The sequence below is a fragment of the Varroa destructor genome, unplaced genomic scaffold (assembly GCF_002443255.2).
Source record: "Varroa destructor unplaced genomic scaffold, Vdes_3.0 BEIS01000007.1, whole genome shotgun sequence".
Taxonomy (NCBI): Eukaryota; Metazoa; Arthropoda; class Arachnida; order Mesostigmata; family Varroidae; genus Varroa; species Varroa destructor.
This window is the reverse complement of record NW_019211460.1, coordinates 9,925,100-9,940,527: the sequence shown is the minus strand read 5'-3', so window position 1 is coordinate 9,940,527 and position 15,428 is coordinate 9,925,100. Positions and strand designations below refer to the sequence as shown.

Sequence of the window (15,428 nt, the reverse complement as noted above, 5' to 3'; positions counted from 1 at the left end):
CAATCTGAAAAGAAAATGCTTCGATAGACCTCGTATATGGGACTAATACGAAACACACTATCTATGCTCTATTTTACTTAAGTTTTCGTGATAATCTGTAATTGGTTCGAGAGTTTAACGTGCCATCACCTTCACTCACTTCCTCTCTAATGTTTAACTTATCGATTTCTGCTGTTAAATCAATAGCAAACCGTTGCTTGTTTTCAGCCTTCGATGGATTCCAGCAGCGCTTCACTTCCATACCGATTCAAAGCCATCTAAGGAATATCACATAGCCATAGGAACCACTTGCGGGCCTAACAAGGTCACTCGTGTGCGTGCGTACACGATTGACCTTGTTACATAGAAGCTTATAGTTATTGATATAACTGAGCAGCAAGCCATACGTTTCCAGAGGATTGCTATAAGCAGCATTACTTCTCTTTTCCACTGTGGAATCGTAGTTAATTCGAAATAAATCTTCATAAATCTCTAAGTTCTATAAATATCAATCATGTTGATAATTCATTTATTCTATAAAGAAGTACTTTTATGTTTCGAATAATATAATGTAATAATATAATGTAATAAGGAACTTTAGCCAGGTGATAAGTTAACATCGTTCGTTTCATATTGGCAATAGTCGATTTTAATTCAACTTCATTCTTTACCTGAAATTAACTGGACCTAATTTACACTCCATAGATTAATAATAGAATTAGTCTAGCATTAAGGGTATTATTGGTAAAACTCAAGTTCTTCTATGTTAGATGCAATATAGTTTCGACTTAATTAATCTAACAAACAGCGTATAGGAAAAAGAGTAATTTTAAAGCCACTTTTGGTGTTTGCCAGTGACACCCGTTTTTTTCCTAGTCGCTGCTCCACACAAGCTGATTTCCCATGCCTCTACTTACTTCACTCATAGAATGGTGAAGTACTACTAGTAGAATTCAATTGATTCATTTACGTTCGAAGGTGCGATAGAAGAACAGTTTTAATATCATCACATTCTGCTAATTCACTTCACGAAACAGTGATTTACAAAGAAATCCTCATCATCGTTTATCACCCAGGCGTCTGTGTTATAATCGCCGCTGCTGTGAGTTTAATTGATAATTTATTATTAACAAATGTTTAACTAACAGCCAATGACGATGTTGTCAATTCTTACACATTGTGCAATCGCGTCTGAACACAAAGAGTCCCTCGGAAGAAGGGCCTATTATACAGTCATTTTTTGTAGTATGAATGAAAAACCCTGAGGACATCTGGAACCTAATAATTCAATAAATACAATCAGAAATTATTAGTATTAACGCCTAGTTTTTTCAAGTTTTTGAATAAATCCCTTTACAGATTTAGTCGCAGAAGCTAACAGGTGGTGGATTTTTAAAATATTTTTAAATTTTTGGAGTGACTCAGGTCACTTAAGGATATCTAATCGTGTAGACTTCCTCATAGTTCGTACTCATACATTGTAGACAAACATAAAAACCAAACATCCAAAAAGTTCGTCAGCAAAAAGACGTTCGTAATACGTACTTTATACGTACATGTATTATGTTTGCATCAACCTGCTTCATCGTATGACCTGTGTATTTAATAAGAGTCAGATTCAATTTCTCTTACACAGCATAAACGATAGTCTAGGACACGAATCTAGACGGCAAATGCTAGTACTGCTCTTTTGTACGTTCGTAGACGTTGTTACTTCTTCATCTCTCTGCCATTTTCGTCCGCTTTTTTTTCTCTAACGTGCTTCAATTGCAGCCGTTCAAAGCTCGATATCTTTCGCCTTCGAATACGGAACAGAGAAAATCGCTTGCATCGGACCGGAAGGCTATGGTATTTTCTTCTTCCTTAGCCTTGACTGGTTGTCGATCGCTTACGGGGTTTTCGACGGCCGGAAAGCCTGAAGTTGTATATCCCTTCAGTCTGATTGGCGAGAAATAACCTGTTCGATGATTATCACAGCTTGGGCTTAACGAACAGCTTACGTAGAGAGCTAACAGCGAAGTATTCTAGCTTAATGGTGTAACTATCAATGGAAAAATGGAGAAGACATTAGCCTGTGATAGGTTCGATGCCAACCTCTCGCTCTCTCTCTCTATCTCTCTCGACTAGACGCGACCAAAGTAGAAGAAAGGCTAAGCAGCAGAACGAAACTGGGCAATATCTAGGTTAGCGTAACTTGCTTAAATCTGCGAAACCGCATGTGGCGTCGTGAAGTACGGTAAGCAAATTCATTCACGCTGGCACTAGACGAGCCACAATGTCATTAGAAGACGTCAAATAAAATAACTTTCTTACAATTCTTAGTAAACAAGTGAAAGTGCCTTTTTTTTTTTCTCTTTAACGACAAATTGAATCCTCTTACTTTTAAAAATCCGTCCATTTGCCCTGTAGCTTAAATAAGGACTTCCCATCATTATTCTTACACGTTTGTTAGACAAATGTGCACATAGATATATACCATAAACTTAAAAACATAGAACACAATCGATCGCTAGCAATGTAGGTCTTTATGGCAAGCAATGTAGTACAATCGTATGCGATCATTGACAAACCAAGTCACGTAAGAAAGACGGGTCACGGCACTTATCGGCAGTGGTAGAGATTGCCACGACTCCTACAGCGCACACGCCTGCGAATGTCAGCTGGTGTCCGATGCCAAGGCATCGTTCTCGTAACAGAAATCCAGCAAAAAAAAAATCACCTATGATTTTTTTGTGTATTTTTTCAATTTTCTGTGATACATATATCACAGAGAATTGATAGATGATCCAAGGACGCATTAGATACGAACACGGGGACATTTGGAAGCACTCGAATGTAAAAAAGATACGCTCAGTCAAACAAACTACATAATCGACTCGTTTGGAGTATAATAATAGGTCTGAATAATACGCCCTTTCTGAGCAAAAATATACCGAGTCGTTTATAATTAAGGCCAGACTATATTTATTTATCACTGATTACGAGCTAAATCAGGCCGCTTAAATTTGTCATCCTATACTGATGGCTAAACGTACAGACGATTAGAGTTACTTAAGGACTGTGGGATAATTTAAGAGAAAAATAATGTTATAAAAACAGATGATTAAGATTTCTAGTTACGTATAACTTAAAGTTCGTTGCAATTGGAACAATTGAATTGAATGACATTTGTGGTGAACGACAGATGACTAAGGGAATTGTTAGCAATTCGAGATTTAGCTGGACGTTGCTCATTTTCCTATATATACCACCGGCGCACACGTCAATATGCATAAATGTTGTTCTACTTCCCTGATTGGTTCTATTGTGGCAGGAGGAAGACAGTAAAAACCGGTCGTTGGTAGTAGTCGTATAGCGTGTTTTTAACGTAACAAGAATTTCGTGTTTGCTTGCAAACGGCATTATCTCCATCTCGCGATAAATCATCTCATCAGACTGTATGAACGCCAGATGGTATCTTCCTTTCCAGCTTCCTTAAAAAACCAATGGTTTGGTTAAAAACACAACGCAGAATGGCACGAGTGCAGCGCCAGCGCGCACATGAACGGCTACCGGAAACGCGGATCCCACAATTATATAGTGAATTTGTTATGCTGTTAGGATTATGCCGTTATAATTTGAGGCTAAATGCCCCAGATTTCCTGCGTCGGTTTGCCGGCACTTATGACCGTGGACCAATTCGGTGCACGTATGCCACCCTTCCCTCTGTTCGCGAAGCCCTCGTATTGGATACATGCGTATTGCGGTCGTATACCTACTGCCGTACAGGCAGACGGATATGCTTTGCTATTGACCGAAGGTAGAGATTTTGTTCATTTATCAAATGTGACATCAACAGGGAACGACTACTCAAAACAAATCCGATAGTAATGCAGATTTGAGAAACGGAAGCAGTTGTACGTCGTAGCTACTCTAGTCTTTCTCCAGGTCCCCATCCAAAAAACGTTTATGAACTTTCTAAACAATTATAATTAGCGCAGTTACTGCAAAAGATAAAATATACACAGAAGATGCATGACTGTAGTTTGACATTATTCAAACAATTTTACCAGTAATACCTATAGGTCGAATAATAACGGGACTAACCTGTTATTGATCGGTGTAGCAACGTGAGTCCGCGAAGATCTGTGTAAGTCCTATCCAGTAGTGCTCGGGTCAGCACGCGTAGACCCATTAGCTAAAATTTTTAAGAGTTACATAAATAATTATTCAAGTATAATCCGTTACGTTTGCCGGTTACGTTGTATCGACGCAATTCTAACAAGCTGGGCTTTAGATAGTCAATCAGTTATAAAATGTATATATGTAAGTAAGCATCGGCTGGATTTATTCAAAGCGCCACAGCTCTGAATGGACACCCAACGAGACATGGTCACTTTTTTACGGGAGCGTTATCCGATGGGTTGCTGTGGTTAAGGAGCTTCTTTGTATACGTGTAGATCTGCAGAAGTAAAATAATGTAGAAATTCCCATGCATTTTACTGGATGCTACCACTTGCTTAGCTCTTTAAAGTACGCTTTATTGATTCCATATTAGCATAGCAGAATATCTGCTTACTACTTAGAGAGTTCATTGGAATATACATAATTTAATGCGCCCCTTGGAACAGTTTAAGTCGCTCTTCATTGCAGTCATTGGCTTTTTCCTGACAACTGCGCAAAGATCTTCGGCACACATTGTATACATACGTCAGTTACGTAGGGCATCGCGCAGACTAACAGTGCCCTTCAGAATAGTTCGCCCATCGCTGGAACTTACTGGAAGCTCGATCAGGTTGCGAAGTAAGTTGACAGTGGCTGATGAATGACGCTATATACAGATTCGCTATTATTCCCGCTATTTTCGGTAAAGACATACTAACAGGATAACCGAAGTGCGGTTTATTTTTATCCCGTTATATAGTCGAACTCCTACGAAACTATCCTTTCAAAGATGTATACCCACATTTGAGGCGAGAATCCATACGCACATGAATGATACGCACCTATCTGGTATCAGAATGCACTACTTACGTGCAAACGCGTTGTAATAACTTCTTTCTAACTTCAGCGTTCATATGCTGCTCCTCGATGCTTCCCCATACATCCATAACGCATAATCACTCTAGATAGACAGTTATATATGTAAAACTAGTAAGACGTGTGCCGGACAATCGTGCTTGAAGTTCTTTTTCATACTGTACCTATATTCTTCTGTAGTCACGGTACTGTTCGTTGCATTTATCAATGTCGTTAGCCTAATTATAGTTACTTAACTTGTGTCTGAATGAATAAGACTGTGATAAATTATATCTAAATAAATCTATACCGAGATCCTCAACTGACTAATCGGTACACGTAGGAGCTTATATTGTACCTACTATTTGAAGAGCTCAACAAGAAACACTATGCCAGTGTTACTCGTAGCAGAGTTGACGAAACTTACGCAGTTATTAGAGCGGTATTTGTAGCCAATGTCGCTTGACGCATAGCTGATTTATTATTGCGGGCAAACGGCTGTTCCGGCGATATCGTCCAATGCAGCGGCCACAACGACTGACGCGAGCACCATTGCCGCTGTCTCCTAGCTCACCCTAAAGCGGGTTCCTTCCGGTCGTTTGTATCCTATCCGAATTATCGAATCTATCGGTAGCACATTTGCTACTATGCTCTCGTCCCGGCCGTTTGAGCGCGAGTTGGAGAAAGCGCGGTTCGGCCACTACCGCCCGGCAGCTCTTAGCGCCACGTCGCTGGAAGGACTGCTCTGCGGCCGGTCTAGCAACGGGATTACTTATGTTGGGGTTTACTCTGAATCTCGGCTCGATAGCTTGTGAGGGGAGTGGAGGCACGAAGGTCGCCCCCAGCCAGAGGCACAATGCTGCAGCAGTTCTCACTGCTGCCGCTGTCATAGTGCTAGCATGTGATGCCATGCGTGGTCACGTCACGTAGCTTTGGGTGGCTTGATCCAAAATGTGCCCTGGGCGTGGTGCCTGTGATATTGTGTTTCTTATCGCCAATGACACCCAACGTCAGCTGTCAGAATGCTGCCGGACGACCGAATAGGATGATGTCTGAAAGGGCTGTAGGATTTGAATTCGGCCCGTTCCTGAACAGAAATGGTCTTTTGGCTGGCTAAAATTATTCGTTGGAAGAGCGCCGATACATGGAGAATGCACGACCGGTCAGTTGTTGTTGCCAACGCACGCCAACAATTGGAGAGTCAGCGCACAGTTGTTCTCCGTTCAGGGCTGCCACAAGCGAATTAAACTTAAGAGTTCTCAGGTTTGGTCTGTACGCTGTTGTTGGATCTGCTTACAAGATAATAAGTTAACTTATTGACACAAACTACACTCGAGAGTAGAAGAGAGTATGACTCGAGCGTGCGATGTATCCAGACACAAAACTCCTGCCTTCAGCTTATCTCACATGCTCGTATTGAGCCACTTCTTTATAGAGTAGCAAGAAGCGTATTTCTCGTGGGAAAGTTACATGTGTATCTATAAAGTTAACTGAAACCACTTGGGGTTATTCTGTTATTGACCTTTGAGAAAGACTAGCAATGCAGGAAAATGAGGTCGACGCTTGTGAGTGAGAACGTAAAGCAAACTGCCAACACAGACACGTTTTTTTCTTCACAGTATGACAGTAGGTCCCAACAACATGGCAAAAATAATTTTCCGTTTCGGCCTGTCGACTATCACCAGGCAATGAGAGAGAGAGAGATTTTCAAATCAAAATTAGGTAGGCAACATCACTAAGCTCTTCTTGTCTATGATCTTTAGTACACGTTAAGAAGATGTATTTTCGAAAGGTTCGTTTTGTGTCACTTCGCTAACCCAGCCATACAGCTATCAGCTATCAGCATACGTTTTCGTTAAAACGAAATTTAGACCAATAGAAATAACTGTTAAAATGGAAATCTTCAATCGTCCGATATGCGGTAATCTGAGGTTAAGAAAACTTGATGTTCGATATCTGATTGTTACGTGTTCGGCAGCTGAAGCAGTCAGACACTTTTTACAGTCTTATCTGATTGATTACTAAGGCCGACACTTAGCTGCATATGATGCTGGGGTCAAAAGTGATTTGTTATAAGCATACAGATACTACCCATACGCCAATACGTACCGTGAGATGTTCTGTTGTTTGTTAATGGCTGACCTGATGAATGTGGATCTTTTTCAAACCGAACAAAAATCCGAATATACTTTTCACTGTTTCAGGGCTAAAAAGTGGGTCGTGTATTTGCCTGATATAAATAGAGTTAGCCTCGTTTATAACGAAAGGTGACACGCATCAATGTTTAGGTTTCCACCTGAACGTTTGTTAGAACAATCATGACACGGCTCATGAAAGCATGTGGGAAAAGGTTTGCTAACATGGTTCCTGATGATAATGCAACAATCTTCTTTGATCGCAACGGGCACGTTAGATTGCCGACCGCAAAATTGATATTTCTCAAAAGTGACTGCGGATACGATACGTCATATTTCTTTTTCATTTTGACGAAAAGGCTGAGCATAGTTTCTATATGTGCAAACGACTAGATCTGCTGAATAGGTTTTGCGTCGGAAATTTCTCGAGCCGAGCATGTTGTTTACAACTGCGTTTTTTTGCAGATGATTGGCCCCCATTGTCATACATCATATTGTATCACATAATGGACAGATCTATCGCTCTAGGCATATATTTAAGATGAAATGAAATCATAAAGGCACAGATTTCCGGTAAATAACTTGTTTGGAAGCCTTGTTAAAATGGCTTTCCTACCCCACACCGCGTTCCATCGTTAGCCGTATTTTTCAACCTTAATTATTGCCAACCTGCGACAAAATGAATAGACACCAAAAAAGTCGTCATTTCTCGGCTGATTTTAGCAACACGCGGCAGATTCGCACGTGGTGTCTCCAATGCTATATATTGGTCGTGCAGTGTTTTTACTGGTTAGGTTAGGTTAGGTTTCGTTTTTACTGGTGAACCGTTAGGCGTGAAAATCCTCGACGGCTTATGCAGCATCTATCACAACTGGTACTGTAAGCTGTTTTCACTGCCTGACACGAAAATCCTTTGAGGAAAACCTGTTTACTTCCTGGTGCTCTCATAATCGTTCCCGAACGACAACTTGGCCGTAGGCCGTTTGCAGTTGCTCGCTTAACCCAATCAACGGCTTAGCGCTTGAGCGGCGATAGGAATAGCGAACGTGACGCAACGATGTAGCTACCCCCAATAGCATTTCTTTGTTTTGCCAATTTCTTGTAGAGCTAGAGGTAGGAGGGCAAACGGGCAGGAGTATTGTTTTCGCTGCCGACACAGGATCTACTTGCAAAGTACGAATATAAATGCACACCCGAAGTGATCGTATTGAGGAACGTTAAATAGCGTCCGGTTCGACCCTCAACACGGAACAAAGCGGAGTGGCGCTCTTGGCGAAAAGGATGGTAATAGTCTAAAAAAAGTTCAAGCTACGTAATAAAAATGAACTTTTTTTTTTCAGAAATAACTTACTTCTCGTAGAGAACAATAAACAGCTGGCGGTATCGTTCGGTGCCTAATAGAACATATTACATACATAGGTAAAAAAAAAAAAGCTACGAGCAGGTAGATGAAATAGGTGGATTGCAATTACGGAAAAACTGTGCAGATGTACGAAAATCTGAGTGGAAGATACGGACACAAAAAAAATTCAATACAGCCGGAATTCGTAGTTAAACTACTAATGTCTAGCTATGTTTTCAATATCACGAAACGATTCTACACGTAAATAGCCTCGCGGCTTTCTTTGCTCAGGCCAATGTGCTATTGACGAACACGAGTTGTCGTTAGGTTTAACCATAGAAGATCTGAAAAAGGAAAACTATCAAGGTTTGATACAAAATAAAACGTATAATTGAAATAGCAAAATGCATATTTAATTAGTCAACCACAAATTAAAAATAGGTTAGTAGAAAATAAATTCACAGTAACTGTATGCTTTTTTAATATAGACCTGTGGCATCCCAACAAATCATTTATTACGATACATATGAAATGTTTTTGTACGCATATAGTATAAAAAAAATTTCTTCAATTTGCAACAGATACATTGTGCTCAATTTATTTCTAGCCATTAGGTAAGCAGTGTCCTGTACATGCATGGATACAGGGTTTTATTCATCCTCCTTTGAATGAAGACAACTAATAAATGAGTAACAAGCAACGAAACTGAACGACCCCCTTTGCATTATGATGTTAAATTCCTACCGCTTGATTATCTGGATCTGGCAAGTTATCTATGCTGGACAGGTATATTACTGCTGTTCCAATCAGGCGTACCTGAAAGTATTTCTATCAGTGTACATACGGATAATATACAAAAAGACTGACGAAGTCAAGACGGCGGCGTTCATCATTGTTTCGGGTATTATTTCTGATTATTCGATATCTGTGTCGATAAAATTTCTCCGCTTAATCTAACCGTTTAAAATAACTTTCGTTCATCAGAGATCTGAGATCAGATGTTCGTTCTATAGTTGTTTTCTAGTAGTCAATGAGATAGCTTTAACACAATTTTAGATAGCACATCAGATTACTATTACAATTATTAAGATCAACTTATATCTCTTTACACAGTGATTTATGTGTAGAGATCACTTCTCAGAGTGATTAGAAGACCTTTCCATATCGAACGACGATACAGGGACTCTAGAAGTAAATCGATGAATCATCTTCAGATTAGTGAAGTTTTTCCTGCTAAACAAGTTCTGGATTTCTAGAAGCTGCCTATTGAGCCATAATGTAAACAATATGTAGGTTTATGGGGAAGCTACCACCGTCTTTTTAAATCGATGTATAAAAACTTATATACTGGTAAATTTTGCACCAGGAGCAAATTTACCAATCTATGCGGAAGGCACATTGATGTTCCAATGTTGAGTAGAAATTTTCAAGGCTGTCCTGGCTGACAAGCGTTGAAAAGAAAACATGCCTTTCTTGTCGAAACCATTAAGGCATCTTCAACTACTTTGATCCAGTCATTTATTGAATTCGATTCCAGGTTGCTGTAAGTTAACCATTTCGATTGAAAATTATTTTCTTCAGTCATCGAAAAGAAGTAAGAAGGTAATTGAACGATCAGCCTGCCATATTATTACTTATGAGAAAATGTAGATTCCAAGACTTCATTTCCATAGGTTCCTATAAAAATTACAATATAATTTGTAAAAAAAAACATAAAGAACCGACTAAGCCACGTCGTTGTTCCTATCTGAAAGTTCTGTGCATTTTTCAGGCGGTACTTTTTAAGTTTTACAATTAAAAATGAATAGCGTTACTCGACGGCATGTGGAGTTCTAACGATGCCGGCAGAGTCATTGGTAAATAATAAACCGAAAAAAAATATTGAACGGCCTAAGGCAGTGAAATAACATTTAGAAATTGGCATTGGAAAGAAACATGGAAATTAGAAACCATAAGCAGCGGCTGGTATCCATCGTATAGAAGGCCCTTTTCAAATCCGCATACAAGGTAATAAAGAAGCGAAATCCTTTATTAAAGGTGTTATTATTCATTGAAGGTTCATATCAGTGTCAGGAGATATCGGGTTCGACATGTACCGTCGGAATTGCAGACTAGGGTCCTTTTATATAGTTACTCAAATTAATTAATAAAGTAGTAAAAAATCTTAGTGGAACTACACTGTTTAGGGAGCTTGCTCTATCGGGCAATATATTGTATAAGACTAAGTATTTTCTAATGGTAAAGTCTATAGATTTTAAATACATTATTAGTAGCTGAAACATGGATTGGAAGAGACTCACAAAATCGAGAAGCACGAAAAAACATGGATACGAAACGCGAACAGCTTCCACAATAGTTTATGTACCCCTAACAGCAATACCATTCTGACTTCATTCTGTTCTCGTATCTGCCGCATCGTCACACGAAGTTACCTTCACATAATGTTATCATCGAATTACTTTCATTATTAAAAATTGATTTTGTGCATCGTCGATTCATTGTAGGCGTCAGAGAGCATTGATGTCTCCTCTTGATTAAAGGTTAGCCGCTGCTGTTCCGTGCCTCCTAGTCGCTCTGTTCCTCTGTTAAAGATGTAAAAAATTGAACGGACGACAGCGTTGAGTGTTTTGCCATTTCTTTCCCGCAGATATCGTTTGGGTCGTTTTCTTTTTTATCGCTATTTCGAGAATATGTCAAGACAACACTGTTTTATACGATACGCGGCTAGAGAACGGTCTCGAAGCGTTTCGACAACGCCTCTCAACTCGTTCCCAATTTCACCGTAAGCAATGCAATAGCCGTCTTCGATCACACGACAAATCGCTCGCTACTGCTACTGTGGCGGTTGTTGCAATAACAAACAATTGTCTCGTCACAGCAGTTCAATGAAAAAGGATATTTGCAAAAGGATAGGGGGCAAAGTGCAGGCAGAAAGGACAAAACCCATTCAAATGGTCTTCATAGATTGGCCGGCCAGAAGGAGCCAATGGGAGAATTGTGCAACGACGCTGTGAAATATTGCAGGTGTATGTCAAATGTATTTATTATTGCCAATGGGACTGAATCACGCGACTTTTACATAACGAACGACGAGTTTGGCATCAGTCGCGAAAAAGATGCCGCGAGTATAGATGAACTCATGCTATCTGAGTAGATCTATCATAGATATCTATGATAGATATCATAGAGATCTATCATAGATAGTATCTAAGGGATCTATCTGAGTAGATAGATCCCTTAGATACGAAGTATCAACACGGATATGATCATAGTAAGATACGATCACTGTCCTATTGCGAATGGCACTATTCCATAGGCGGGGCTTGATTGACTCTGCATGGAGAAAATTCACTTTGTGTTTAACTATGGTTGAGAGCTAACGGTCCCGCTGCAGATACCGAGTGCAAAATATTTCTATTAGTTAGAGACGTATCATCCGGTGTTCGGCAATAATAAATGATATAGAAAGCTGCTTTCAATGTACATGTTAATATTTAGCTCTCTTCCTTATTTGTCTTGCACGAGTAGAAAAAGTTCACTGCTTTGCCAGTGCCCCGTTATCGGCACCCTCTGTGGTGATTCATATTGAAACAAGGAAGCTTTCAACTTCCTGTTTTAAGTTCCTATTGCATGGTACAGCAAGAGGCTTAACTTATGCAAGTGATATCCAACTATCCGTGAAGAGAGAAAAATAAAACAAGCTTGTTTATGAATCTTCATAAGATACGACGTAGATGACTTCTCAGAGAGCTGTACATGCTACTACTTATAGAGATATTCACTCGTAAGATGAATAGATTCATAAAAGCAACGACTAGAATGTTTTGTATCAATTTATTCCCCCGTAAATAAAGTGGTAATAAAATAGGTAATAGTTAACAATAAACCTGGTAACTTCAGTCTATGAATAATAAAGGACTTTTAACAATACCACTTGGTCAGGCCACCGTAAGGCTTAGCCTATGCACACAATCCTGACTGCCTTTTTATCCTCGTCTAAAGAAAGTAATTCTCGAAGTTGGCTTTCTTTTGCGCAACACGTAATTAAATTTTGACGATACCAGGGCTGGGACTATCTAACGGCAAAAATGACACACGGAAAGAACGTGAGATGGAATCAATACAAGCGAATTAGGCCTACAGGCAGCGTTATGGCGGGGCGTCGCTAAAATCAGGCGATGTTTATCCTTGAGACATTTTCTTTTATTAAATTAAGGCTTCTTTCTTCGTTAGAAGCACGGAAACGAGCACAAGAGACTCACAGTTGTTAAAGCAGATTTTCGTATTTCTTCACGGTAGTTCTTGAATTTCATAAGCCCGATAGCTTTTAAAAGTTAGAATCTATTTACTATAACTTTGCTATTCCACAACTAATTCACAACGTCTGTCAGTCGCTCAGTCTGCGCCAGCGATAAAATAGTGAGTTGTCATGCTTTGCTTTCGAAACTTCATATCCGGAAGTGTGCTCTGAATGCGGCTAGGCCTGCGCAACTTGAAGATATAGATGGCACCGACTGCGGTCTGTGTATGCCTTGCATAGCGAAATGGCCAGACCCGGTCTGCTCGTCAGGAACTTGAAGGTTTCTCAATCTAGCATTAATTAGTTAAATTCATTTTGTGAACGTATAACGAATACCGCAACTAATTTGTGGGTTCCGGGTCTGTACGTGGGAGCCCAGCATCGTGCTTCGTTGTGAAGACACGCAGGGGATAGCGTGTGCACAATATCGCTTATTCATAAGGAACAGACTGGCAGAAGTATTCAATTGATTATATGGCATTTCACTCAATACGGCGTCTATTACTGTAAATTCAACTCACCCAGCCGTCACAACAACGGAAACAGACAACTTGCTATTAATGACGAACTGACTAGGACAAAAGTAGGTCGAATTGGTACATTAGGTCAATCAGGGAATAGGGCTATAGTGTAGTAGCACACTTCATAGATGAGATCTGCAATACAGATTGCGCTAGTATGGCATGTTTAAGAACAAGGATCGATTGGACCTATGTTAGATTATTTTCACTGCATACGTTGCACCTGCAAAACGGACGGCAACCTTTTTGTCCAGCTACGCATAAAGAACAAACAATCTTTCTTCATTGATCTTCGTTATTAAACTTTTTCAATGGGGATCGCGCTTGAGCATAGATGTATAACGCCTATAAATAATATTAGATTATTTATTCAGATAATCCCCTAAAGTTTGTTATTTATACCGTTATTTCAGCGCTGCTGGTCGGAAAGCGTTATTACGCAAGGCCCATATAAAGCAATTAGAATCGGCAGACTTACCGTGATACGACTATCGTAAGTTGATTTCATGAATAGAATGATGACAGTAACGAGTCACACAGCGTGCCTTCAGTTATTCGTGTGAGCGCAACAATTGTCCAACGATTGCAGGTGGTCTTCATAATCGTTTTTATGACGGGCTGAAGATCCACACTGCACACTTACTCCTTTGACCTGTTCGCATAAGAGCTATTGTGACGACGTGACTTATCTAGTATTTTTCTCCTAATCATTACGAGCGAATTCAAGTGATTAATATGTCGATTGTGTGTGTTTTAGCAATCAAACTTGTAAAATTCTAATAGGTGATTGGCTCGATTGATTATACTTTTTTGCTATACATTAGTTATTAAACGTGTCCTTAGATTATTGATATTAGTAATTAAAAAAAGTCATGTAGATTTAGCTGAGGTAATCCCTCAACACCATCTCTCATGACAGCCAACCAAATGAAGGATATGGTTTGTTGCGTGATTCAGTCTTGTTTTATACAGAAATTTTGATAAGGAGCCCATCCCCTTCATCAAATGCGTAAACGTAAATAGGACTCACATATACGAGATGACATGTCTGTTATCCACGTCCGTTTACCTTTGCGGGGTAATGCGACGAAATCTGAATGTTTTCCATTTGTCGTAAGACACTAATCTCTGACTAAGTCTGTTTGTCCATTTTTACATATCGTAAGAGGCAATGTCGGCATTCTTGTAGCATTATGGCATATGTTATCGATTAGTCGATATGCTTTGTTACGTAAGAGTCGCAGTACGGTATCACCCTGTCTGATCCTGTCGGGCTTTTCGGAAATGTTCAGATTTGATCCTTGTCTGACATATATTTGAGGCGTGCCTAGTTAATGCAATAAGAGCGTTTATCTTCATTACGAATATTATCTGTATGATTTGCAATGGCTGAGTATACATACTTTAGTTACTTGGAATCCTGGTCGCTTAATCAATGAACACCGGTTTATAGCCATTCTGCCGGTGCACACCCGCTTTACTCAAAGTCAATAAACACCATTTTCGCAAAAGCAGGCTCAGCAAAAACGATTGTATACAGGATGCCTGTTTATAGTCCTTCCTTGTAGGTCCTAGTAGTATAGAATAGGGCATAGGGAAAGAAACTATGGTTTTTTAGGAAGACTAAATGTCTTTAGTCAACTTGGATACTTACGATACGTATAAACAGATATAGTAAATTGTATGTAACAAACAATGATCTGCCTCTGATGACATCTTACATGGTCTTACTGATAACAACATACTGGAAATATGTTGTTTGCGGACAATGACTATAAATGTAATAAATATTAAGTAAATAACGTATATTTCTTAATGACCTATTTTGACTGTGAAACTGGAATAAACCCGCTGTCTTTGTTTTGTTTCGACAAATCGCAGAAAAACAAATAGAACAACAACATAACTCATTCATCTGGGTGTAATCGAAGCACAGATATTCACAGTTTGTGTTAATATTACGCTACAACGGATTAGAGCTGTTTGCGAAAAGAGAAGGTGCCTTATCAGGTGCCATAACATATGTGTCTATAGTACATGTACTAACGAACTTTTTAAATGACCAGATGTCTAAGTATTTGACTATAAGATATTGTAACAGACGTTTTTAAAAACGATTCAAAATTGTGTGTTTTTGTTTGTGAAAATCGCTA

The 15,428-nt window shown here is 39.4% G+C and overlaps 1 long non-coding RNA gene across 1 annotated transcript in view; it reads right to left on the bottom strand.

Annotated features, from left to right (window-relative positions):
• The window catches only part of LOC147754289 (uncharacterized), a 119,243-nt gene that overhangs the window by 67,216 nt on the left and 36,599 nt on the right, over positions 1–15,428 (bottom strand). Inside the window, exon 5 of the long non-coding RNA XR_015316795.1 lies at positions 4,066–4,156. This is a non-coding gene — a long non-coding RNA (uncharacterized LOC147754289). The remainder of the gene's footprint in view (positions 1–4,065; positions 4,157–15,428) is intronic.